At 42.8% G+C, this 27,687-nt stretch overlaps 1 protein-coding gene across 9 annotated transcripts in view; it reads left to right on the forward strand.

The window, feature by feature from the left end:
• The window catches only part of PAK3 (p21 (RAC1) activated kinase 3), a 401,520-nt gene that overhangs the window by 251,776 nt on the left and 122,057 nt on the right, over positions 1 to 27,687 (forward strand). For 2 of the 9 annotated variants that reach the window (XM_058292193.2, XM_058292195.2), the window contains exons 1-2: positions 7,741 to 7,972; positions 9,031 to 9,134. The exons of 2 other annotated variants lie outside the window; for them this stretch is intronic. The gene's annotated coding sequence lies outside the window, so the exon portion shown is untranslated. Of the gene's footprint in view, positions 1 to 7,740; positions 8,217 to 8,848; positions 8,915 to 9,030; positions 9,135 to 13,896; positions 14,040 to 27,687 lie in introns of those variants that run through there. 5 more of the 9 variants (XM_058292197.2, XM_071213190.1, XM_058292194.2 and 2 more) reach the window with 4 other exon arrangements.

Raw genomic sequence — 27,687 nt, forward strand, 5'->3', positions numbered from 1 at the left:
CCTCCAAGTCACCCTCCCTTCTAGCCTGTAAAATGCCCTCTTGTAAAGCTGACAAATTTAGCTGAATGTCTCTGGGTATAGGAGGGGAAGGAGGTATCGGTGGGGAGGAAAATGACTTTCTAAAGTCAGGGAGGAGCTGAAGGAAAAACAACTTCAGATTTAGTATCATCAAAAAATTCAGTAGGAGAAACTTCCTCACATTCTCTATTTTCATTTTTCTCTTCCTCATCTTCTGTTTGTAAGGTTTGTAAAATAGATTTAACAATAGTCAAAGTGGTTTCTATAATTTGTAAGAGTTCTAATATATGAGGCTCACTGACCTTGGCTCCTCCTGCTTTAAGGAGCTCTTTTAGGAGACAGACATACAGGTGATATTTTGTTGACCTGTCTCTGTTTCCCATCATAACCCTGCTAAAATACCCGAGAGTGTCCTTACTCACGGAGGACTTGTAAAGGCCTTCCAAACCACTTGGGGATCTGCACCAAAAGAATACCTTTAGTTTCCCTAGAAGCGATTCTTCTTCCCCTCGAGCCCCATGTTGGGCAACACTTGCTGCATTCAGCTCACAATAGGATGGCTCGAAGGGAAGGCAACACAGAAATAAAGGTAGAGACACAAGAGGGGAGACAAACCTGGGACCAGGGCACTCACAGCTTCTGGAACTGAAAGCCTTAACCCTAGCTGTCCGATTGCATTTATTGGGAAACTACCAAGCAGCTGTTTGCTATCTGAACTGCAACATCATTTACAATAACAGGGAACAACTGCAACATCTAACAACTGCTACATTTAACAGGTGTAACATTTACAATAGCAAACAGGTAAGCCAGTTTCCCACAACAAAGCACAAATAATACGAAAGTATAAAACGAAAAAAAGTTCACCACCACCACCATATACACATACCCACATATCTCTCCTCATTTTTTATTCCTAGAGTTTGCTATGTGTGCTTCTAGCTTAAACTGTTTTTATTTTAACAAAAAGAGAATCATACTACACACGCTGTTCTGCAATTTATTTTTCACTCAATGATGTATCATGGTGTTTCCGTTTCTGTATACAGGGATGTACTTGATTATTTTTAATTGATTTATAATACCCTAAACTAAGTATATGCCATTATTTAATTATAATGTCATTATTTTTTATTTAATTTTTAATTCATTTTTTAAAAAATATTACATTCAAAAAATATGAAGTCCCATTCAACCCCACCGCCTCCAACCCCCACTCCCCCCAAAGCAACACTCTCTCCCATTATCACGACACATCCCTTGCATTTGGTAAGTACATCTCTGGGCATCGCTGCACCTCATGGTCAATGGTCCACCTCATGGTCAATGGTCCACATCATAGCCCACACTCTCCCACGTTCCATCCAGTGGGCCCTGGGGGGATCTACAATGTCCCATAATTGTCCCTGAAGCACCACCCAGGACAACTCCAAGTCCCGAAAATGCCTCCACATCTCATCTCTTCCTCCCATTCCCTGCACCCAGCAGCCACCATGGCCACCTTTCCCACACCAATTCCACATTTTCTCTGTGGACATTGGATTGGTTGTGTCCATTGCACATCTATGTCAAGAGGGGGCTTAGATTCCACATGGATACTGGATGCAGTCCTCCTGCTTTCAGTTGTAGGCACTCTAGGCTCCATGGTGTGGTGGTTGACATTCTTCAACTCAATGTTAGCTGAGTGGGGTAAGTCCAATAAATCAGAGTGTAGGAGTTGAAATCTGTTGAAATCAGGGCGTGGCTATCATATTGTCAGTCCAGAGATTCAAATCCCCTAGATATATCGTAAACCACAGCACCAACTAGAATTCCAGTAAAGTAGCATGAAAGTCTTGTGAAAAGAGATCCTATCTGAGTCCAGTTCCATCACGCAGAAAAACCAGCTCCAAAGAAGGGCCAACTGACATGGCAGTGAACCCCATCTGCCATGACCATAGAAGCCGTGGGTATCTTTAGCCCTCAAAAGAACCCATACCTAGGGTTGTATCTACTTTATCTGTCTCTGAGACTCTGCTCAGGTGTGCATAAGGGCAATCCTTCTGAAAACCTCCAGACTCTTTTTTAGAGACTCATAGCCATATAAACTCATTTCTCCTTTCCATTTCCCCTTACATTAGGTCAAACAGCATTTTAAAGTCATGTTATTATATGTAGACAGAGATATTCTACTGATCCGCGTTGAACCTTTAATTCAAGGTCATTTTCTAGTTGCATCATCAGCTGGTATTTGGTAGTGATCCCTCGGTGCCAATGAGGCTCATCCCCAGGTGTCATGTCCCACACTGGGGGGAATGCACTGCATCTACATGCTGAGTTTGGCTTCAAGACTGGCCACATTTGAGTAACATGAAAGCTGTCAGGAGGAAACTCCTAGGCACAGTGCTGCTCTAGGCCTTGTTCTTATTTCAGGCGTATAGGCTCACAAGTATAGTCATTAGTATCAGGGGCTCACTGTTGGAACCTCATTCCTTCCTGGTTCTTACCATTGCACCTGGGGGACTGCTGCTGCTCCCCTAGGGACCACGACAGAGCCCCCCCTGGCCAGGAACCCAGTACCCCCCCCAGCTGTTGTTTTTAATTGTTTCCACTATGAGTATATCCAAACATTTCCATGCACCCTGGACATATGCCCTGTATAACTCCCTGTTAACCATATGTCCCCTGTCAATAACATCCCATACCAGTATTCCTCAGCTGCCATTGTTGAACCACTCTGTGATCCAAAACTTCCTGAAAAGCGAAGCCCAATATAATGTCAGGTTCCCTTACTAGTAAAATGGAATATAGCGATGAGTTTAAAGGTTAGATCTAGAATGCGTATTGATTTGGAAAAATTCTACATCCTATCTTTTTCTTTTCTTTTTTCCTAATTATTGAGCTTTTCTTCACAAGAGCCTTAGATCACAGTAATTCATATATACAATATACAGTACTCCCACACATCCACCATAAAACCTTTTCCCTTCCACAGCGATAATCTTTTAACTTATTCATATAATATTTACTGAAACTGATGTACAGACTCCGAAACAATAGCTTTCAAACAAGGTGACATCTGTGCTTACATTGTGGTCCATACTTTAGGATATACAGTTTTCTAAATTTTTTAGTTATCCTATGTTTTACATTATGGTTTACATTATTAGTCTGTCATCCCCTATATGTTTTTGTTGTAATATTACATTTTATATTCATCCTCGTGTACTCTCGTGAAACTCCTCCCTTACCCCCACATTTACCTTGGTTCCATCCATTCAACATCCATTTTCCCCTCCCCTTGGGGCCCACAGCGACAGCCAATCTCCATTTCCCAAGGAGCCACGGCCAGAGATACTTGCAACAGTGTTCAGGGCCTGACTTGCTCAACTGCTTTAATGCCCTGGGAGCCGCCCTTTCTCTCGAGAGATACAGTTCCCTCTATTTGATGGCGTTAGTCCTCCCCAGGATGTGGGTCCACCCCCACTCTCACTACTTGGGTCTCTACCCAATGGTACAACCCACCCTGGCAAAATGAGCATTCAGACATTCCCCAGGAGTCTGTCCCGCATCAGACCATCCCCTCCGAGCATCCTAAAAAGGTAACCCTCCTAATTATATTTTGATACGATTTTCTCAGCATATTACTCTCAACCAACACCTGACACTCTCCTATGTTCGTATGTTGCCCCTCCCTCCCCCGAACTTTTTGGGCAATATTATCCATCCGCCCATCCCCAGCCCCCCTCAAACCCGCAAAGCCCCACCCAAAGGCAACCCCTTGCCCCCATTTTATCTCTTCTTTGTGCTCATACTTACCGCCAGCTCTTCATAGATTCCACCCCTGCAGATGTCAGCTCACATCCTTCTTCCACCCCCCGATTTCCTGTAAGCCTATTTTCCAGTCTCTAGCTCTCTGAGGCAGCTTGCTTATTTCATGTCAGAGAGGTCATGTAGTATTTGTCCTTCAATGCCTGGGTTGCTTCACTCAACATAAGATTCTCAAGATTCATCCTTGTTATCACGTGTGTTTGTAGTGTATTTGTTCTTACAGCCGAGTAGTATTCCATTGTGTGTATATACCACATTTTATTGATCCACTCATCTGTTGATGGGCATTTGGGTTGATTCCAACTTTTGCCGATAGTGAACAATGCTGCTATGAACATTGGTGTACATATATCAGTTTGTATCCTTGTTTTCAGTTCTGCTGGGTATATACCCAGCAGTGGTATTGCTGGGTCATATGGCAAATCTATGGTTAGTTTTTGAGAAACTGCCAAACTGTCCTCCAGAATGGTTGGATCCTTCTTCATTCCCACCAGCAGTGGATGAGTGTTCCCCTTCCTTCACATCCTTTACAGCATTTGTATTCTTCTGTTTTTTTTTTTTTTTCATAGCTGCCAGTCTTATTATAATGCCATTATTGAGGGATGTTTAGGTTGTATCCAGTTTTTTCATTCTTCCATTACATTCAGCAATGAATTCACTTGACCATATCTTGGCATGTTTTCATGAGCATATCCATGGGCAAATTCCTTGAGTTGGAATTGCTGGGTCAAGTGGCATATGCATTTAAAACTTACATAAATATTACCAACTTACCCTTTAAAATGTTTGTGCCATTTTACACTCCCATCAATGGTATATGAGAGTGAACAGTGTTTTCTTTATGTGAGATTTGACTGGAACATTTTGAAGATATTTGTTTTATTTTTACTTCCATTGCCACAAGCCCCGTCCTAGAGTCCTTCACTTCTCACATGAATCCAGGGACTGCAAGGAGGGTTTGGTGGGAGCCAAAGAGGAAGTGAAACTCATGTTGCCATATAGAGTGGTAAAAAGAACACAGAACTGAGAGTGGAAGACCTGGTTTCTAAGACCATCTCTGTGAGACATTAGGCAGTTGGTGTCAAACCCCCGGGCTTCCATTCTTTCATCTATGAAATGTGGATCATAATAGTTGCCATAGTAAAGTGTTTGGTGGTTACAAGGATCAGATGAGGAGCTAAGTGGTTTGTAACCTGAGAAGTAGGATACACATGTCGAGTTGTTATTATGTTAGTGTTGTTTATAAAACCTTAAATCAATGAACTTGGGAAAGGGAGCAGGGGACAGTGGAAGGTGAATGGGAAAAATTACACAATGAAATCTAAAATATTTCACCTTAGAATCCCTTCCCTGAAAGTCCCCATGCAGCTATCCTACACTCTTGAAGTGAACCAACATTGGCAGTAAAGACTACTTTCTGATAGTCCAGTCCTCTTTCTATTATACAACAATTTGTCGAGCACCTAATAGAATTTTGGTCACATGCTAGTTTCTGTAATCACCAGGGAGGGAAGAAATACAAACATGAAACATTGACATAATTGTGTGGTGATTGCACAAATAGCTCTGAGTTATAGCTGAAGTATATGTGAGGATTAGAGAAAAGTCAAATACCTGTTAATTACAATTTAAATCAATAGCCTAGATGACACATGTTAAATCATTACTCAGGAAAATTCAGTTATATTCTGTAATTTCTTTTAAAAAGGTGTTCTTGTGTAAAATAAAATATGTAATATTAAGTAAATTATATTTATTTGCATCAATACATTTTTAATATTACCTAAACCATGATATAAAAAAATGTTAAGTGGTTACTTTATTTTTACTCCCCAACGTTAATTTAAAAAGATATTTAAAAAGAGAGAGACAGAGAGACAGAGAGGAGGAAAAAGATATTTGTAAAATCATTGGGAGTACAATCCCCCTGATTTAGGGGGAGAATTTTGAACATTGGGGGTTAGTAACCACCACATGCAAAAAAGCTCTTTTAAAATGATGTGGGGTCGTTTTCGGGACTTGGAATTGTCTTGGGTGGTGCTACAGGGACAGTTACCAGACATTGCATCTCCTCCCATGGCCCACTGGGTGGAATGTAGGAGAGTGTGGGCTATGATGTGGACCACTGACCATGAGGTGCAGTGGTGGTCAGAGATGTATTCACCAAATGCAATGAATGTCTCATGATGATGGAGGAGGTTGTTGTTATGGGAGGAGGAGTGGGGTGAAGTGGATGGGGGGTATATGGGGACCTCATAATTTTTGAATGTAATATTAAAATATAAATAATAAATAAAGAAAAAAAAGGCCTTATTTCAAAAAAGCACCATTCTTGTATAGTCTGATTTTTAAAGCAAATATACATTTTAACAAACCTAATAAAACCATGCTTAATCCTTAATAGAATTACACTCTATCATATTCGAAAAAGCATGGGCTTTGGACTCAGACAGATCTAGATATAAATCCCATCTCTGCTAACATTATACAATGTTCATGTAATACTCTTCTATGTATAAATCTATTTATTTAGTTAAAGAAAATAAAATGAAAAGTAATCCTAAATAAAGTACAGTCTGGATTATATGTAGTTGACTCAATCTTCACCTGCCTGTTTCATCTTAGATAGACGGGTTATTATTATTCTTTTTAAATTCCCAATATCATCACAAATTAAAGGGAGGCATCCCCTTCTCCAACTGACAGAGAAATTATCTCTGATGAATCTAGAGGCCTGGTGTGTAACTTTTCTTAAAAGAACTTTGGTAGATGTGTTAGTTGACCCTCAGACTTGAAATTTATTTCGCTGTCATTATGGAGGAGTGATTGCTGGATGTTATGCAGTGTTGAGAAAATTGGATAAAAATGCACTGGGGAAGGTCATGACCCATTTTGACAATTTAAGTATGTGAGGATGTATTTATCGTTATAAAAATAGGTTTGAAAGTAGGGAGGAAAATCACCTATAATCCTAGTATGTTAACCCAACTATTATAATTTTTGTGTGCTCTTCACATCTTTTTGTGTGAGCATTTTACGTATTATAATTAGGATATACTTAATATTTTGTGTTTTTTTAAAAATTTTAATGGCAGCTTAATGGCTCCTTAGTGGGATTTACCATAATTTACATTATCTAGCCAAATCCTGGGGTAGGAGTTTTGGAGTGGCAATAACTGATTTTTGGAGTTCAATTTAGAAGTCTTTGGATGACTGCAAAAATTTGAAACTTTTCCTAAAGAGAAGTCATTGACGTTTTATGGGATAGAAGGGACATGAAGAGCCACATTTTAGTGAAATTAAATATATGTACTCAATTTGAAGTAGATTAACTACTCTTTGCAGAATGCTATGCTTTGAAATGTGTGTCTTGTGCAGAAAGGTAATTTCTTATTTGTAGTGCCATCTCATTGACTCCTACTGCCATATCTGCCTCTCTGAGTTGTATATATTCCGGAGGCTTGATCAGTGTAACCTGCTTGCGTCTGACAGGTGGTTCCCCAAATCAAAACCATTTTCTCCATTAAAGAGTGGCCTGTAGCTGGACAGTTTTCCTCCCATGAAAATTCATCTGAAACCCCCAGTCTTCCTGAGGGGTCAGTTAAAGAAGATACATTAAATCCCTCTCCTCTCCCAGTGTCAGGTGCTTCTTTTATTTGGTAACCCCACCTCTGTCTAGACAACCCTATGTGGAAGTTTCCATCCTCTTTCCCTCTGCCTGTTCCCTCCCCTTCAGATTCCCCACCCCCTCTCCCCAGCGCTTCCTGCCTGGAAACAAAAGATTGGTCCTCAGTAGCCCACTCAGGGAGATTTTAGTTTTATACTCATCATCTGATTGGTCTATGTGAGGTGCAGAGCCCGGGTGACGTCATAGCGGAGAAGGCAAGGGAGCGGTTGCCGAGCCAGGACTCTACCACTGGCGGGCAGCAGCTGTCAGGAGCGAATGGTCTGGGATCTCGCGCAGCCGGCTGCAGCTTTTCCCGGCCTGGAGCTAGTGTGTGGGGGCGGGAGAAGAGCCGTGGGCGGGGAGCCGGCCGGTCCCAGGCTGCGGCTGCTGCCGTGGGGCTGCAGCTCCCCAGCTCCGCCAGCTGGAGCGCTTGGAGGTAGAGGGAAGGTCTTGACTGGGTGGCTGGACCGGTGGCAGGTAAATTCCACGACTGATAGCACCCGGGCTAGCTCTGGGGCTGGAAGATGGTTTTAGGTTGCTGGGCAGATTTTTTGCCTTCTCGGGTCTGCCTTCCGCCGCGCCTAAACCTCAAGGCTCGAGTCTCTTCTGTGGCTCCCGGGAGCTCTGAGAATGAGCGCGCAGTTTGCTTGATCCGGATGAGCAAGCACGGACAAGTGGGTGTGTCCAGACCATTCCCCGAGGGCCTGGAATCCTTCCCAAGGTCGGAAACCCCTGGGACCTGGGCCCCTCGAGGCAAAATCCACCCCGAAAAGCTACATCAGCTTGTAGGTGGTATACTGCCCCCCACCCTCTGCAAATGCAGCAGAGGCACCCTCCCCTGGGAGGAAAGGGGTGTGGCCGCGGGTCCGGATAAATCCGGGGCAGAAAAACCCCTACCCGAGCAAACAGAAAAAGTGACGATTTTCTTAACCAGCTCTTCTCCCCACTTTTATTTTTATTTATCCCTCCCCTTTTTTTGGTGGGGTACAGGAAACGGACCCTTTTCTTCCCTGTGGGGATTGAATGATGCAATAACGCCCCTAGAAAGCTCTGGGCCCCTCAGTTGGCCTTTGTCTTTGTCTAGGGAGCAGGGCCATTAGGACCACTGCCTCCCCCTTTCTTGCCCCCTCTCCCCCAGCTTCCAGGCGAATTGCCCTCAGTTTGTGAACTGGCTCTGGCAAGATTTCTGCCACACTTTTGGGCAGATAGAACATTTCAGATTATTGTTCTTCCAGTTTTTCCCCTTTCTTAGGTGGTGGTTGTTGTGTGTGTGGTGGGGTAAGGGGGTGGGGAGGGCGGTTCTCACGGATAACGAGTCAGATGCCCGCTTGTTTTTCTGGTCCCACCTTCCAGAATGCAGTGCCAGACTCTGGACTTGAGGGTTCTGGGCTGTGGTCTCTTGAAACAAAAGAGAGAAGGGTGAGTGGCTTGGCTTTGGGAAGCCTGATCGGGGCGGTTACAGTGCTAATTTTTTTAAATGGCTTTCAAAGAGAAGTCCTTAGCCAAGTTAGTCTTGCTCCCCCATGGTTTTGCAGACTCAAATCCAGGCCAACTGTATCTGAGGTGTTGGAACGGAAGGAGGTCCATTCCTGTTGGTGACAACACTGTGGCCCTGTTCTGGGATGACCGAGATGTTAAGGTCAGTGCAGTTTTCACTGGGTCATTTGCAAAATTATAATCAAGTAGGGTCTGTAATTTTGTATGTGAGACCTCTAATCAGGGGCACCTTTGGGCAAAGGAGTTTAATATAGTAATAGACAATTAATTGTCCCAGACTGAGAGGGCCATTGTAAACCTCTGTTTCTGGATACAAATGTCTTAACCCTCTCCCAGATGAAAGAGGCAAAATGAGAAGAGGCTGTGAAGTAGTAAAAGCCTTCAGGTGAGAATCTTAAGGACAGAGGGACATCAGCATGTCAAGAAGACCCTCCAAGCTTCCAGACAGACAGACAAGTGGGCCTGGTAGGAAAGACCTAAGCAAAAAAGGAGATTCATTTGTGGCAGTGGTGCAGGCAGCAGGGGTCGAGAGGGGCTGTCTCCGTTTGAGGGGCCACAGCACCCTGGGATGATCTGACTAGCTGAGCAATCCCACAAGTTGCAGATTTGCTGGTTGGAGGTGGAAATGGTATAGTGCAAGCAAGGTCGCTAAGGTTTGGGAGGAGCCGTGAATGTTACTGGTGAGTGAAAGAGTAATTCTGGGGGTTGGGAGTTGTTGCCTTCAGAGACTGCACTGTTATGGGTCAGAGACTATGCTACTATCAAGTCAAAGACTTGACTAGAAAATCAGGCAAGAGCAAAGTGGCAGAGTTGAAGATACGAAACAAAATAACATCATTTTATCAGGAGCTCAAAGACCCTGATTGCCCTGGTGAGATGGGGAAATTTGTTGGCTGAGGAAGTTGTGGCTCAGCCTGGAATTAGAGGGATGATTTCTCAATATTTATGAAGTCAGTAGCATTCCCACCCATAAGCCACCTTCAGGAGCTTGTAGCTTTGGCTAAGGTCAGGAGAAGAATCTCAGTAATCAGCAGCCTCAGCAACAGGATCCTCCCTCCTGGGTAAGGAGAAGGGACTGGGGAACCTTGGCCCCAAAGGAAGTGAGGGAACTTTGAATCTGCTGGAGACAGGAAGAATTATTGTCTTTACATGGGTGGGCTAGGGGCAGGTCTGGGGTCCCCACTGCAGGCCAGAGGGTACCTGTCTCTACTCAAAAACAAAATTTAAAGAACCTCTTCCCAGGCACGCATGGGAAAGGGACCCCATGTGGGTGGGGAAGGTGGGGGTGAGGGCGGGGTGAGGTGATGGAAAACCATACCCTGGAACAGGTAAATGTAGTTGTCCAGCCATTTGGGTGCAGCTTAAGCTTCAGCTGCTCTGTTGACTCTCAGCCTTTCCACCTGTGAGGTGCTTGGTGGTTCCCTCTGCAGGGCCTGCCTGGCCTACCAACTCCACACTGCCTAGCTTCTCCAGCAGGGAGCAGGAGAGGCCGTGCCGCGGAGCGCAGGTCTGGAGTCCTCCATTTCAGGTGTCGAGCCAGAGCCTCTGGAGTTAATTGAGTAACAGCCATACATCTAAAATCTGATTTAGAGGTTCCAGAAAACCAAATGAAACCCAGGATCTGGTGGACTGTTTCCACTTTACTCCAGAGATGCGGTGCTTCCAAATGCTCTCTGTGGCTTGGGAAGGTATTTGCATTTACATAAGCGTTGATTACCGGAGTCACTGATACACACAGACTAGCCTAGCCAGAGATTAATTGGAAATGTTAATCAATGCAATGGATCCTTATCTGATTTGTACATTTGGTCAATTATCTGCGAGTTGGGGCAATCTGTGCTGTACCCAGGGGATGGGATAAAGGGCAGAACGGCGCACCTACAGCTGGGTCTGGGGATGGGATGCAAAATAGAAGAGGTGGACCTTGAAGACTAGAAAGACATTAGCAATTTACCTTTGAGGAAAGGAAATCATACTAAGAGTGTAATCACACAGAGACCTGGGCGACTCATTGCTGGAATGGAACAGATTTGCCTTGGAGCCCACACAGTGGAGGAAGAAGCCAGAGTTTTTCTGTGAAGTGGGAGGGGCCTGGATTTGGAGAATTTTTTTTGTGGGAAGTTGGGGGGGTGGGAGTGGGGAGTGCAGGAAGACCAGGAACTGCGATGGAATTAACCCTGGGAGTAAGAATTCAGGCATTCTGGTCTGAGTGTGTGTACCCCTCTCTGGGCGTCACTTTCCTTACCTTTCAGATGATGGGACTAGACTAGGTGGTCTCTGAGATGGTCCTGACATTTTAAGAAGTGGGTCAATTTATCCTTGGCAGTGAAGGACAGCCCCCACCACCAGCACTGCAAAGAATTTACCCCTTTTAAATCACATTCACATATGTATTTCCTTCAGTTTATGGAAAAACAATACAAAACGAACAATGCCTCTAACCTCTTTCAGCAGTGTGACTTTACTTTTATTTCTTGTGAATGGGGAACAGGAGAGAAAAGAGAAGCCCAAGTTGAGAATCTGCTAGCCACCCTATAACCAAACCTCTGGAAAGGCTCATTATGGAAGTCTGGACCTCAGGGAGTTGAAGGCTGGTATTCACTACCTGTCCTGACTGCCTCAGTCTCAAGACAGAAGGGCTTAGAGTGGGGGTGAAGGAAGGACTTGAATTGGTATGTGTGTCCTTTTACTTCATGTCCTTCTCCCCATCTCTCTCTGAGCCTGGTGTTCAGGGTGTTTATTTTTGTTTTGTTTTGTTTTTTGAATTCTGTACCCTCAAGTGATATTACCCCTAATGGTCATCACAGTGGCACCCTCTAGTGACTACAATGGGGACCCTTTTGGCAGAGCTCCCCGTTGGAGGCATTTCTCGCCCACCAGAAGCGAGAGAAGGGCTCCAGTCCTTCCAACTGACCAAATGGAGGTAGTATAGACACCCACAATATGGTATGGACACAGCACAGTACAGATACACCACATGTTTTAGACATACAACACAATACCGAATAGATACACATGGCACACACACATGGTATAGATGCAATGTACATGCAACATGGTACAAAGAGCACATACACAACATGATACATACATACACATACATGATATAACATGATATAAACACTGCACACGAAACAAGACAGACACAACACTTGTACATGCACACATGGCACAGAAATATGTAGTAGATGGAGTGGCATAGACATACAAACTCTGCATGCCCACATGCTCACACAAGGAATGAACCAATTACAATACAACACATCAAGGTAAGGCAGGGGAGTGTGTCCACCAGGTAGAGTGTTTCTTCTGCACTCAGTGGAGCTGCACAGCCTGTGATTTCAAGGCAGGCTGCCATGGTTTCTAACCCTGACACTGAGTTGAAAAGCTGTGTTTTAATAGGGTGGCTGCAGGGAGGTACAGTTAGGTCTGAAGAAGCCTCTTAAACTTGCTCAGAAACCTGGATAGGCTGGTACCTTTCCCTACCGCAGATCCCCAGCTTCTCTAAATCCGTTCCCCACCCCCTGGGTACAAGCTACCTCTCCAGTCAGCCATCAGACCTAGTGATGAGGGGTGGTGGTTTGAGGTCATTTTTCCCTGCCTTCTGAAGCTATAGCAGCCCTTACTCCTCCCCATCCCCCATGTAAGATGAGGTGGGGGTGGGGTGAGTGGGCTGGCACCCCACTCAGGAGCACAGCGGATGGGATTTGCAAAGGCTGCTTAGAGTGTGTGTGTGGGAGTCATACAGGGAATGCCAGAGATGCTGAGGGACAAATGTGCTCTGGAGCCTTGCCTAAGAGCAAGTGGCAGACCCAGAGTATGTCTTGTTTGTTTGGTTTTTTTATTAGACAAGGGGTAATTAGGGATCTGAGCTTTTTCTTGGCTCCCTAAGCCTTAAACTTTAGACATCCATCCACCTCTTTGGATTAGGGCTCTGTGTTCTGGCATCCTCTAATAAAATGGAGCAAGCTTTATGGGAATTAGCATATAGCTGCTGTTTTTCTTTGAGATTAGATACCAAGAAGGAAGGAGATGGGGGAGCAGAGCTTGGGGCCCTATCAAGAGAAAGTCTACCTCCCCCTTGGAAGGCTCAGTAATAGTGCGGAAAGGCAGACAAGGGAAGAGCTAAAGAAACCTTGTCTTCTTCATGGTTGGACGTGGAAAACGTGGGTAAATTCTCACCAATAAAGCATTATATATTCGTCCTAAGAAATGTGGGCATCCCTGTGGTAGAGAGATAGGGAGAGTATTTCCATATAGGATCAGAGGCAGAGGCCCTCAGCAGCTGTGAGATAACAATTTAGGGGACCTCAGAGTGATAGACTAATATTGTGTCAGACATTTGTGTGTGTGTGTGTGTGTGTGTGAAGGCAGTAGGTGAGTAAAGTAATGGAAATGGAGGTGAACACCTGGAGTTGGGGGATGAAATAAACTGAACAGTAGTGCCAGGTAATCAGGACATTCAGATTCCTCAGAGCCAAGTTGCATTTTTTACCACTTCTTAGATTCGTACTTTATACTAGACTATACCACCTCCCATAATTATACAAATATATCAGTCTGCTATACTTGATTTTGTCCTCCCAACACTTGTCCGGGTTAACTAAGGCAGCTCTTTTCCACAAAATAGCAAGCAGGCCTAAAGTGGTAAAGTGACTAACAGCAGTTCTTAGCCTGAAATACACATCTAACACAGGATTCAGTGCTCTTTTTGGAATCCTACATAACAGTGTTTTTTTCTTTTTCTTTTTTATTTACACTTCTTGCCTCTGATTCTCTAGCCTTATTAAGAGCTTTCTGCAATTCACTGTAGCGTGTGTGTTACATTTGGGGGGTTGGAAGCGGGAGTAGTAGCAGTGGTGGGGAAAGAGGTTCCCTCTCCCCCACAATGCTTTTCTTGGCAGGTTGCCTCCAAGAAAGAGGAACTGAGTCCTTGCATCTTGTGGCAGCTGTTGTGCCCAGCACTGAGTCTGTGGGAGCTGAAGCCAGCCCAGCCTTTTCTCATGGGCAGCGCCCACCCGTGCTGAGGTCCTGTGGCTGGTGTGAGGTGAGTAATGGATTCCAGGGCAGGGAGTTAGGAATCCAGGTAAATGCCACCTTTCACCAGAGTTCCTGATATGGCCTCTGGGCATGGCCACTACTTTCTGAGAGATTTTATTGAGTATAGCAGCCCTTGGTCTCTTGGTTTCTCCATCTTTAATATGCAAATGGTAGGTAACCTTGTCCTACATCGTCGGGGGTGAGTAGAAGAAACAACATAATAATTGCCAACTCTTTTGCCAATGTCGAGTACCATCCCAGAGCTTCAGTGTAACACAGACATGCTTCCCATCAAGCTGTCATTTTCTTTCCTCCTGCTTTCTTGATGCGTAAGGGACATTTTAAGCTCAGTAATTTCTATTGACCTGTAAATTTAACTTTACCTTTTTATTTAAAGTGTACCTCCACCCTATCCATTCCTGTTTCTGAGCCTAGCAGTCTTAATTTAACTTCCTGAGCCTTCCCTCGGCCTTCCCACCCAACATGGGATGCTTCCTCCTCCACCTCTCCAACAACACAACTCTTGAGTCTGTAGTGTTCAGTGTAGAGCTTGCCTCTCTACTGCCTTGAATAATTCTTCCATGGTTTCTAGAATATTTTTGTCAAGTAAACTAGACTATAAGCTCCTTATGGGCAGGAATTAGATCTTACAGGTCTCTAATCCCCCTCACAAGTGCCTGACAGCATCCCTGGCAGCTTTGGGATTTAGGCCTTTCTTCCTCTCCCCTTCTTTCAGGCTTCTTGGCTTGCCTCTCTGATCATCTACCTGTCTCTTTGTTTGCCTATCAGGCAGCCATTATAGCTTTCTCTGTTGGCTTCTCCATCTGGTCTTCTATTGCCATACCTTGCAGTCTACATACCTGTTTGTATTTTGCCATCCCTCTATCTCTGTTTTGTCCTCTGTCTGTCTCTTTGTCACTTTTTTAGGGCATCTCTCTTATTGCCCAAGTAAAAAAAACAAAACAAAACAACTAACCAAAATAAAAAAACACCTCATGAGAAAAACAAACACTGCACAAAAAGCAAAAGAATGTGCAATGCAATTCCCTTTCACAGTGAACATGCACTGGGCCTACAGGACAAGGTAAAGCTGTAGCCTCAGTGACAGGTGTTTCTGTGATGCCATCTTATGAAAGAGAAGCTCCAGAGTTTCGGCCTTGGAATTGAAGGTATGAAATTACAGCCTTGCTGATATCAATGCATTCAACTTTCTAGAGAAGCTCTGGTAGGGGATCCTCTATAGACTAACAGAAGGTAACTAGAACTGACTAAAAGAATAAGTAAGCCCCTGGATCTTTCCTGGGTGTTCTATGACAGCAACAATAATAACTTCTATTTATTGAGTGTTTATTGATGCCAGTACTGTGCTGGCACTTTACTTGCATGATACCATTTGATCTTACAATTGCTCTGCAAGGTAGGTAATTTTTTCTAATAATTGTTATTGTGTATGTTTTGAATTATAAAAGTGAAACTACTTCAAGGTAGGTATTATCATTCCCATTTTATGGGTGAGGAAATTGAGATTGAGAGGAGTTAAGCATCCTGAAATTGGAGACAGGGTGCAACTTTGGGAGGATAGGCACTTCCTGGAATGAGTTTTCCAGCATCCCAAATTATTCTGGTCATCACTACCCTTCAGTGCTCTCACACACACACATACACACACTCTCAAAAGCACATTCACATACTCCTCGTACATTCACACACAGTCATATTTACTCCCTTGTCTCACATTCACTTTTCACACTGGACACATCTGTAGTGACAGTCACTCTTATCACCTTGTACTCACAATCATATTTACAAACAAACTACAAACAAGGGAATTCATAACGCCACACACAGAGATCTGGGAATACCATATACCCCTCCTTCAAATTCTCACTCACTCATACCTCTACATTCATTTTTACATTCTCATAATGACCCTTACCTCACAAATACCTACAAAACTGTGCACGCTCCACACATAGATGCATTAAGGTTGACTTCACCCTACTCACACTCAAGCTTTGTCACATACAGTGACACATATAGAATTTCCTATACTTCCACACATTTGCACTGATATTATCATGCTTTACTCCTCATAGTCACTCACACAACTCATTATAGAGATATATATTTGCACACACTCATAACTTCACATTTACATACACTCATATCATAAACACAGTCTTACCTGCTTGCAGTCTTACACTTGGAATTACATTCTTTTATATGTTCACCACTGACAGAATCTCCATATGCCTATCACATCTATACATAACTACTCTTCCACTTAGAAGTTCTTTTTTGACACACGTTCACATTTATACCCTCACACTCTTCATACTGAGGCATAATCACACTCTACATCAAACTCAAAGGCACATGCCCTCAAACACTGACAATTTTCATAAACTCAGCCATTTTCACTGACACACAATCATCCTTACCCTTTCATACTCAGAGTTGCACACACAAGCACTTTCACATTCATACACACTGACACATACATATGCTCAACTTACATTCACTACTTGTCCAAATTCACATTAATACATGGTCACACTTATTTTTTTTTGTTATTTATTTATTTTTATTGACTTTGTAATAATATTACATTAAAAATATATATGTGAGGTCCCATTCAACCCCACCCCCCCACCCCCCCTCTCCCCCCCCAACAACACTCGTTCCCATCATCATGACACATCCATTGGATTTGCTAAGTACATCTTTGGGTACCTCTGCACCTCATATACAATGGTCCACATCATGGCCCATACTCTCCTCCATTCCATTCAGTGGGCCCTGTGAGGATCCACGATGTCCGGTGATTACCCCCGAGGCGCCATCCAGGGCAGCTCCACGTCCCAAATACGCCCCCACCTCTCATCTCTTCCTGCCCTTCCCCATACCCATCGTCCACCATGTCCACTTTTCCCAATCCAATGCCACCTCTTCTATGTGGACATTGGATTGGTTGTGTCCATTGCACCTCTATGTCAAGAGGAGGCTCAGATTCCACATGGATGCTGGCTGCCATCCTCCCATTTTCAGTTGTAATCACTCTAGGCTCCATGGTGTGGTGATTGTCCTTCTTCAACTCCATCTTAGCTGAGTGTGGTAAGTCCAATAAATCAGATTGTAGGTGCTGGCGTCTGTTGAGGCTCAGGACCTGGCTATCACATTATCAGTCCAGAGATTCAAATCCCCTAACTATATCTTAAACCCCAACGTTAACTGCACCTCCAGCAGATTAGTATGAAAGTCTTATGAAGGGAGATCCCATCTGAGTCCAGATTCATCACACATAAACACCATTTCCAGAGAGGGGCCATCTGCCCTGGTAGTAAACCCCATCGGCCATGACCATAACTCTCATGGGTCTCTTTAGCCTTCATAGGAACCAATATCTGGGGGTTGTATCTGCTTTATCTGTCTCTCTGACTCTGCTCAGTTGTGCTTGAGGGCAATCCTTCTGCCAGCCTCCAGACTCTTTTTTAGAAACTCGTAGCCATATAAACTCATTTCTCCTTTCCATTTCCCCCTTACTTTAGGTCAAACAGCATTTTAAAGTCATGTTGTTTTATGTAGACATGGATATTCTGCTGATCCGCATTGAACCTTCCATATAAGGTCCTTTTCCAGTTGCATCATCAGTTGGTATTTGATAGTGGTCCCTCGTTGCCACACTTATTGAGCATCCATACTCACATATGTGCACTCACATCTTCACACATTCATTCTCGCATTCTCAAATACATTCAAAATTATACACACCCACACATTCCCACAGACACACATAATCACAATCCCTCAAACTCATGTGCATTCACATTTACACCCTCTCAGACTCCGACTCCAACTCATGCAAATTCACATTGGCATGCACAGTCACACTTAACACACACTCACTTTCATACACTCTTACTGAGTCACCTTCATTCCTCAGTACATACATTCACACTGATATACATGTAATGACATGCACAGTCACCGACTAACACACTGGCATGCACAACACTGACGCAGTTTGCATTGTCACAGTCAATTCACATTGATACAAATATGTACTCCTAGGCAATTACTGACCCCACCACATAAGCTCACACTCACCCAGGCTCTCACTCACTCTGCCACATTCTCATTTACATTGACACATTTGCTCACACTGACCTACGTGCATATGAGATATCACTGCTGCAGAAATACACTGACTTTTACTCAAGATACTCTTCTGTAAACTGCCACGTACTCTTTTTTTTTTTATTGACTTCGTAATAATATTACATTGAAAATATATATGTGAGGTCCCATTCAACCCCACCCCCCCACCCCCCCTCTCCCCCCCCAACAACACTCGTTCCCATCATCATGACACATCCATTGGATTTGGTAAGTACATCTTTGGGCACCTCTGCACCTCATAGACAATGGTTCACATCATGGCCCTTACTCTCCTCCATTCCATCCAGTGGGCCCTGTGAGGATTTACAATGTCCGGTGATTACCTCTGAAGCACCATCCAGGGCAGCTCCATGTCCCAAAGACGCCTCCACCTCTCATCTCTTCCTGCCTTTCCCCATACCCATCGTCCACCATGTCCACTTTTCCCAATCCAATGCCACCTCTTCTATGTGGACTATGCAGACTCTCACCTAGATGCATTGAAACTGACACACACATTGACACTGAACTATACTTTCTCACACTGTCCCACATCTACTCACATTGATTGACAACTACTCATAACCCCTCTGTTCTTATATACATACTCACACATACTTTTCCCAACTCTTACATGTGTTTCCCACACTTATATTGTCACATTCACAGACTTTCATACTGACACATTGATTCTAACACACCGAATTTCAAGTAATAGTTTGTAATCACTGTTTTGTCCTTTTTTCTTATTTACCACTAGTGCTCACCTCATGCCTACTAATAGGTATTCTGTCAGTCAATGACAAAAGGAAGAAAGTTGGTCTCTGTTGGTTCCAGTGGGACTAGATCCTTCCAGAACAGAATTTTTTCCCTAGAATTAAAAAAAATGCCTAAATGCACAAATCAAGTTTTATATCCTTTCCACGTATATCTTTTACAGACATAATCTCTAATAATCTTAGCCAGTTCTGTCCAACAGAGGTTAGGATTTTGGTGGTATATTTATATTTGGAAGTTTATAGCTTAACTTGCCACCTCATTTCTTCCCCACGGGAAGGGAAAGGTAAAGGTTTTGTTTCTTTATGCACCCTTAATGGTGTCCTATGCGAAAAATGCATCTTAGTTTATGTTTCTTAACTGAAATTGCCTGCTAATTAGACACATGGAAAGGGCAGTCTTGCTTCCAGCATGTACCTCTAATCTAGCCCAAGCCTACATACTACTCTTGAATGTGGTTCAAGAGAAGGTTAATGAGTTAGCTGGATGATAAAGTAAATTTCTACTCTGAGTGTGCATGCGCATACATAGACCCTACTGAAATTTCAACAGTTGTTCCTACAAGTTGTCATAGGAGATTTCTCAGAAGGCATGGGTAAAGACAAGCTGAAGAATGGTCCTGCACTCCAGACAGACTGTAGATTGCCCTTCAAGAGAGTAAAAAGAAGCACCAGACCCAGGAGTGAACCAGTGGATCAGGTACCTGGTATCAGAGCTGTGCACCACTTCAGTCCCCCACCAGCAATTTAGAAACATAAGAGTGCCTTGTAGGTGCCTCCCAAGCACATAAATTCCCCTGATGCAGCTTTACTAGAGCCAAAAGCAGTACAAAATATGTCTGAGATATCAGTGTATGGGTTCTGGCACACCATGGGGGAAAGACCGTACTCTGGAACACCACCCAACCCCTTTTCCCTGTGCTATTTGATTGGGAAATTCTTTGATAGCAGGAACCACTTCTTACTCATTTTAGATTCCTGATGCCTAGCACAGTGCCAGGCCCACAGTAAAAAAAAAAAAGCTGTGAAAAAATTGTGAAATTCAATTAGGAGACAAAATCGGTAGATGGGCAACAACATGTTGTCAGGACAGATTCCGTGTGTCTCTCTTTTTGTTCCTCCATCCCAGAATCCCGGTGGCATTACCAGCTCAGACTGAGGATCTTCTGTGGGCCCCATATAAATGCTAGGCCCAGAAGATGATTCAAATGGGTGAAGTCCTTTTATTTGAAGTGGTAAAGATGAAGTCATTATTAAAGAGTAGCACACGGCAACATTCTTAAGGCTTGGGTTGGAGAGATCTTTATCCTATAATCCAGTGGTCTTCAGGCTCCACAGACCTTGACCCAAATGTTCTTGGGAACAGCAGGTAGGACTGTAACAAGCCCCTTTTTCACTGGGCCTCAGGCAGAGAAAGAAAAGTGAACTATACACCTCAGTGGGACTATTATACTTAATTAAGATATGGCCACCACCTCCTTTGGGAGATGGCTTTAGAAAAACCACTTGGCAGCTTTACATTTGATAGTTCCTTGCTGATTTGCAGAGACTCACCAAAGGCAATTGGAGGACTGGCTGGAATGTAGAAAGGGAAAAATATATCTGCATGAATTCAATTGAATTTCCTAAGTGCTAGATATACTTTACAAATTTTTTAAAAAAGATTTATTTATTTATTTCTCTCCCCTCTTCACCCCACCCCCCTCAGCTTTCTGTTCTCTGTGTCCATTCGCTGTGTGTTCTTCAGTAGCCGCTTCCATCCTTATCAACGGCACTGGGAATCTGTTTGTTTTTTTTTTAAGATTTATTTATTTTATTTATTTCTCTTCCCTTCCCTCCCGCCCCAGTTGTCTGTTCTCTGTGTCTATGTGCTGCGTCGTCTTCTTTGTCTGCTTCTGTTGTTGTCAGCGGCATGGGAATCTGTGTTTCTTTTTGTTGTGTCATCTTGTTGTGTCAGCTCTCTGTGTGTGCGGCACTGTTCTTGGGCAGGCTGCACTTTCTTTCGCGCTGGGCGGCTCTCCTTACCGGGTGCACTCCTTGCTCATGGGGCTCCCCTACGCGGGGGACACCCCTATGTGGCACGGCACTCCTTAGGCGCATCAGCACTGCGCATGGGCCAGCTCCACATGGGTCACGGAGACCCGGGGTTTGAACCGTGGACCTCCCATGTGGTAGACAGACGCCCCAACCACTGGGCCAAGTCCACTTTCCTGTGTTTCTTTTGGTTGCGTCATCTTGCTCTGTCAGCTCTCTGTGTGTGCAGCGCCATTCTTGGTCAGACTGCACTTTCTTTCGCACTGGGCGGCTCTCCTTACAGAGTGCACTCCTTGCACGTGGGGCTCCCCTACGTGGGGGACACCCCTGCGTGGCAGGGCATTCCTTGTGCACATCAGCACTGTACATAGGCCAGCTGCACACGGGTCAAGGAGGCCCAGGGTTTGAACCGCAGACATCCCATGTAGTAGATGGATGCCCTATCCATTGGGCCAAGTCCAGTTCCCTTTTCAAATTAATAACTCATTCATTCATGATGGTAGAGGCATTAGGAGTACTAACTGTGGAGTCAGCCAGACTAGCATGAATACTAATTTGTCCACTTACTAGCTCTGTAACTTTCTTTGAGTAAGTTACTTATCCTCCTTAAGCCTCAGGTCCCTCATCTGTAAAATGGGAGTGACTAATATTATTTACTTCATGGACTTGTTATGAGGATGAAATATATGTAAAGCACTTAGTATACTCGGGTTTAAAATAAGTGTTCAACAAATGATAGATCATATTGTTACCCTTACCACAAACTTTTTTTCCCCTTTTTTTGAAAACAATTATATTGATACATATTAATAAAGCATATAATCCATCCAAAGTGTACAATCCATCCAAAGTGTATAATCAGTGGTATTTGATATAATCCATAGTCATAAATCCATCACGTCAGTCATTATTAGAGCATTTTCATTATTCCAATAATAATAAAAAAACAAGATAAATAAAGCTATACCCCTTAAAAATCACAGCTCAACATTTCTATGCTTTCCCTGCCATATATAATTGCTATTCTGTTTTTATCTTTCTAATTTACTTGTAACTATATTTTTTTTTATTTTGTATAGATGGAGTCAATGTGTAGTACCTTTTATCTAGTTTCTTTTACTTAGTATATTTCCTAACACATTAAGGAAGATTATTAATATATTACTGTACACTACTGTTCATAATTTGCTTTGGTTGTATATTTGCCTGATTTTTAAAAATATTTTATATTCTTTTTTTATTATCTTTTTTTAAAAAAAGATACATAAATCCCACAAAATGTTGCACTAAAAAATATAAGAGATTCCCATATACTCTACTCCCTACGCCCCCCACTCCTCCCACATCAACAACCTCTTTCATCATTGTGGCACATTCATTGCATCTGGTGAATATATTTTCGGAGCACTGCTACACCTCATGGACTATAGTTTACATTGTAGTTTACACTCTCCCCCAGTCCATTCAAGTGGGTTATGGCAGGATATATAATATCCTGCATCTGTCCCTGCAATATCATTTAGGACAACTCTAAGCCCCCAAAATGACCCCATATCACACCTCTTCTTCCTTCTCCCTGCCCTCAGCAACTCCTGTGGCTACTGGCTCCATATCAATAATACAATTTCTTCCATTGCTAGAGTCACAATAATTCTATAGTAGAATAACCCCTAAGTCCACTCTAATCAATATTTTATTCCTCATCCTGAGGACCCTGGGATGGCAATGCCCACTCTACCTCTCAATTGAGAGGGACCTTAGATCCCATATGACTGATGGATGGAATTCTCCTGCTTGCAGTTGTAGACTCTCTCAGTTCCTTGGTGTGGTGGTTGACCATCCTCACCTCCTTGTTAGCTGAACTGGGTAAGTCCAATGAACTGAAGAGTATGCGTTGCAACTCTGCTGAGGCTCATTGCCTAGCTGGCACATGGACAGTCCAGAGATTCGTGTCTTCTTGGCATACACAAACCCCAGCACCAACCCCAGTTTCAGTAACTTCTCTACACATGCCTCTTCTGTCACTCTTACCACAAACTTAAGGTAGGTACCTTCAAAGGGACAGAAACCTGGAATAACATAGGAAAGACAGTTTGCTTCTTTGTAGCCAAAGGCCTGATTTTCACAGGACTTATTGCCTGTTTACCTTTAAGACTTTATTTCTGCTTAGCCATGAGCTTATTCTCACGAAAAATGAGTGAAAAATAGGAGCAAACCATGGAGAGTTTTCTCAATGCCTGTGTCATTTTAAGACATCCATATATTGCCAGTGAAGCAAAGTCTTGTTCATTTAAATGTCCCTCCTGTTCCGACAACTTTCCCCTTGAAATCACTAAAGCCCCCAGTGATGTAACCTTAATTTGCTACTGCAGAAAATTGGGAGAGGGGGGAATAGAAGAAACTGCTGATGCTGGTGGAGCCACCAGTCTGCTTACCAGCCACAGGTACCACTCTGCTCTTGATTCTAATGCTGAAATGTCTTCTTTGTGGGCGGAGGGTCTGCTCATTTCCAGGCTTTGGTACCAAACATCAGAGTGGAGTCACAGTTCACTTACTCTGAAGCCCTAAGAATTTTTGTGTCCATGTAAAAGCTGTGAGTAACTGAGAACACATCGTATCATATGAAACTGTTGCATGGTTAAGGAAGCACAATAAATATGAACATGGGCTTTGGAGTCACACAGACCTGGCATTGTATAGTCTTAACTATTCCATTTACCAGTTTTGTGACTTTGGGCAGATGACTTAGTGTCTCTGAGCATCAGTTTCTTCATCTGTAAAATGGAAGTAATAATAATGCCATATATGGTTATACAGATCATGTGAACTTATACACGAACAATGTTTAGAAGAGTGCCTGGAACATAATAAGATCTCAATCAATCATGAGTATTTTGTTCATGGTTTGTGAAATCTGTGGCAGTACCATCTACCATTGGTAAAGTGTCTTAAATTATTTCAAAGTATAGCCCACATCTTCCTCACAACCTCCCTGTGAGGTAGTCACTTTATCCAGTTCCGAAAATAGATTCACAGCGTCGAGTGTTATGCCCAAGGTCAGACAGCCCATTAGCAACATTGCTTGACTGAGACTGTACCAATCCAGACCAAATATTTGCATCTTCATCTTTTGGGGTACAGTTGGCAAATAAGAGCTGTTTTCACTGAACATAATCCTTCTTGTGGAAAAATGCCTATGCTAGCCAAATCCCATTGCGTTTCTCTCTGTATCCTGTGCAAATGCCTAGCATGCTGCAAGAGTGCAACAAATGTGACGTCACAACACTTTTTTAGAAGAGGGCCAATTGATACATGGCCCTCCTCCACCAATAGGAAAATCTTTCTCAAGGCAAGCAGTATGATCATGTTCATGCTGCTCAGGTAACACCCAATGTCCAGAGTTCAGGAATTCTTACATCAACAGACTTCTTGTGTCACTTGGCCAATTCTCTTCTGACATGAAAATTATAAGACTTCAATCTTAGTACATTCTAGAGGAAGAATTGGAAGACAAAAAGATAGGACCACATTTGACCTCTTAGTAACATTTGTCTCATAACCATACTTGTCTTTGAACACTCTTCTCTTGGTTTCTATGACATCATATATCCAGATACTCCACCTCTTTGACCATCTTTCTTTTTCGTCTTCCAGACCCTAAATAATTGTGTTCCCCAGAGGTCTTCTCTTCTCCCTTACTCTACTCTTTCTGGCAATTGCAAGTATTCCTATGCTGATGGCCCCCAACGTAATGTCTTCAGTCCACATGTTCAGCTCAAATCCAACCATTTCATAATGCCAATTGAACAAGTTAAAACTGCTGCTACAATTGTATTTATAGTCCTAACCTTGCTGTTTGAAAGGAATAGAGATATACTTTTCCATTGTATGTGAGGTGAAGTTTCCTTCTGCTTTTTATTACTTGCTGTGTGGTTCATTCCTGTTGAAAGCAAGATGCTTAGATATTTGTGTTGCCTCCCACTATTCCTTGATATTCCTTGAATTTTTACTGATATATCCAATATGTCATTCTTTTGTCCTCTTACCTTTGTATATTGACTAATACAAAAGTTGTGTGTTTGAGGTAAAAATCGTTGTAGAATTGTTATATTTGTTCCTAGAATCTGTATATTTATTTTTTTTAAATTTAGGTGAATTCCTTATGAGACTCACCTTGAGTGCTGTTCCATTGGTCAAAACCATTAGAATAATCTGTTCTTAATATTCTCTTGGAAATACAGTTATTCCTGGTAGTTCAGTGATTGCTACAACAAGAGGTCTCCAACATAATATTTGTTATCAGTACAACAGCTTTAATAGTTATTTTTCATCATCACTCTGAGCTAGGTGGTTACTCCCATTTCACAAATACAGAAACTAAGGCACAGTTCTGTTTGGAATCCCCAAAATACTAATAGCTACAAAAACCATTACACCTCCCACACTCTTCTGGGTCTCTTAGAGTAGAAATCTGGTTCTGCCCAGAGTTCCGTTTTGGGTCCTGAGACCATTTAATCCCATCAGGTCTAGCATTCTGCCATCTTTGACCAATGTCCAAAATAGAGGGCCCTCTGGAAATCTTTCTTCTTTTGTATTCCTACTGTCATACTGCCTGTGCATCCTTTCCCCTGGCACATTTTCCCAGTGTTGCATTTTTTTTTCAAAATAATTTCCATATTGCTACCTAGAACATCCCACTCCATGGGAAAAAAATCCCCTAAATCTTCAGCCTTAAACATCTACATTGTTGCTCAAGGGATTGTTCAGAAATCAAAACTATTCATGCCATCCACTGTTTTGAAAACCTCTTTATCTAGATGGGAAGAGTCCAAACCCCATAGAAAGGCACACAAGACCCTTCCTAATTTGTTCCCTACAGATCTTATTTTTTCCAATACCCCCTTTTGCTCTAGTCAAACCAATTTACCTATAGTTCCTCTAATACACTACAGTCTCCCTTCTCCTCTGAGCCATAACCCATCTTGTTCCTTGTGCCTAATACATACCTTCCCCATGATTTATTTATTCCAAATTCAGTTCAAGTGTCCTTTTGTGAAGTTTCCTTCTCCATGCTGTTATTGAAAGACTTTCTTTGTTGTTCCACTAGCAACTTATTCTTAGCTTCACACTGAGTTGTCATGGCTGACACCCATTATACTTTTAAGTTTCATCAAGGGCAGGAACTGGACCTGGTGAACTCCTACTCATCCTTCAATACCCTGCTCAATTGCTATATCCTCTGGTTCCTCTGAGCAGCATTAGCTACCCTTCCTCCTGTGTCCTTCTAAAGCATCCTCCACCTACTTGGGCACATAAGACATTCTTTAAATATTAATGAATGAATAAATTTATTTCACGATTTATGATTTCTTCAAGATAAGAATAATCTAGATGTGGAACTGGAATTAATCATTCTTCCTTAGTTCTTTTGCGTTTATAAAAGACCTGTTTTCTAAAAATCACCCCCAAATTTAAAACTGCATACCAAGACAAAGCTTAGTTCTCAAATGTAACATGAAAGGAAGGAGTTTCTTTTTTTTTTTTTTTGTGAGGAGATAAAGAGGGGACCAGGGGACTCACAGCTTCTGGAACTGAGAGCCCCAACCCTAGTTTCCACCTCATATTTATTGGAAACTACCAAGCAGCTATTTGCTATTAGAACTGCAACATCATCTATAATAGGGAACAACTGCAGCATCTAACAACTGCAACATCTACATAGAACAGGTGTAACATTTACAATAAGGAACAGGTAAGCCAGTTTCCCACAACCCCACTCCCAGTTTAACTCCATCTCTGGCTCCAGGGCAGACCATGGGAGAAATCCCTAATTCTTCACAGCCTGGACCCTGAATTCCTCTCCAGCCTCATCTTTGCCCCCCACTCCCAATGCGTCTACCCTCCTTCACTCCTGCTATGGCTTTTGCCTGGAAAGTCAGGAAGGAGTTTCTTTTTTTGTGTTATGTTCCTAGTACATTTCCCCAAAAGAGGTCTGTCCTGCTCATCTGTGGCTACATTTCTAGAAAATGCTTTGTATCACGCCATACTGATCCCTTCTTCTGTAGTTCATTAGGAGCCAGTATGTTTCCTTTTCTCTTGTCTCACTCATGTGCCTGTCTTCCAGAGGTTTTAGATCTGTTGTCTTCCTTACACAGAACCAGCCATCAGTTAGTTTAGCATAACGGGGCCCAAGGCTAAGAGACCTATTTTATAAGACTTAGCATATTCTTCAGTTTAAATATACTATTGAATAATAACAATAACAACAATGACAATGATGCTTTACACTGACCTAACGTTTTCTACTTTTCAAATCCTGGTGAACTTCTACTCCTCCATCAATACCCTACTTAAGTACTATATCCTCTGACCCTTCTGGAAACATTAGTTACTCTTCCTGCTCTGTTGCTCCATATTATCCAGTGTCTACTGGTTTATATCACATTGTATTCTTATTTTATTCATTCGTTGTATTCTTATTTTATGCATGCATGTCTTATTTTATGCATGAACTCTCTGAAGATGGGCACTGGTCCTTATTCATCTTTCTGTGTGTACCTCCTGTACCAGGAACAATACTTGGCACATATGAAGGCTGATGCCTGGCATGGGAATGAAAGGCAAGGCAATGATGTTCTTTGAAATAATATCAAACACTTTTCTTCTGGATGCTGGTATGATTATTGA

Source organism: Dasypus novemcinctus, chromosome X, assembly GCF_030445035.2.
Source record: "Dasypus novemcinctus isolate mDasNov1 chromosome X, mDasNov1.1.hap2, whole genome shotgun sequence".
Taxonomy (NCBI): Eukaryota; Metazoa; Chordata; class Mammalia; order Cingulata; family Dasypodidae; genus Dasypus; species Dasypus novemcinctus.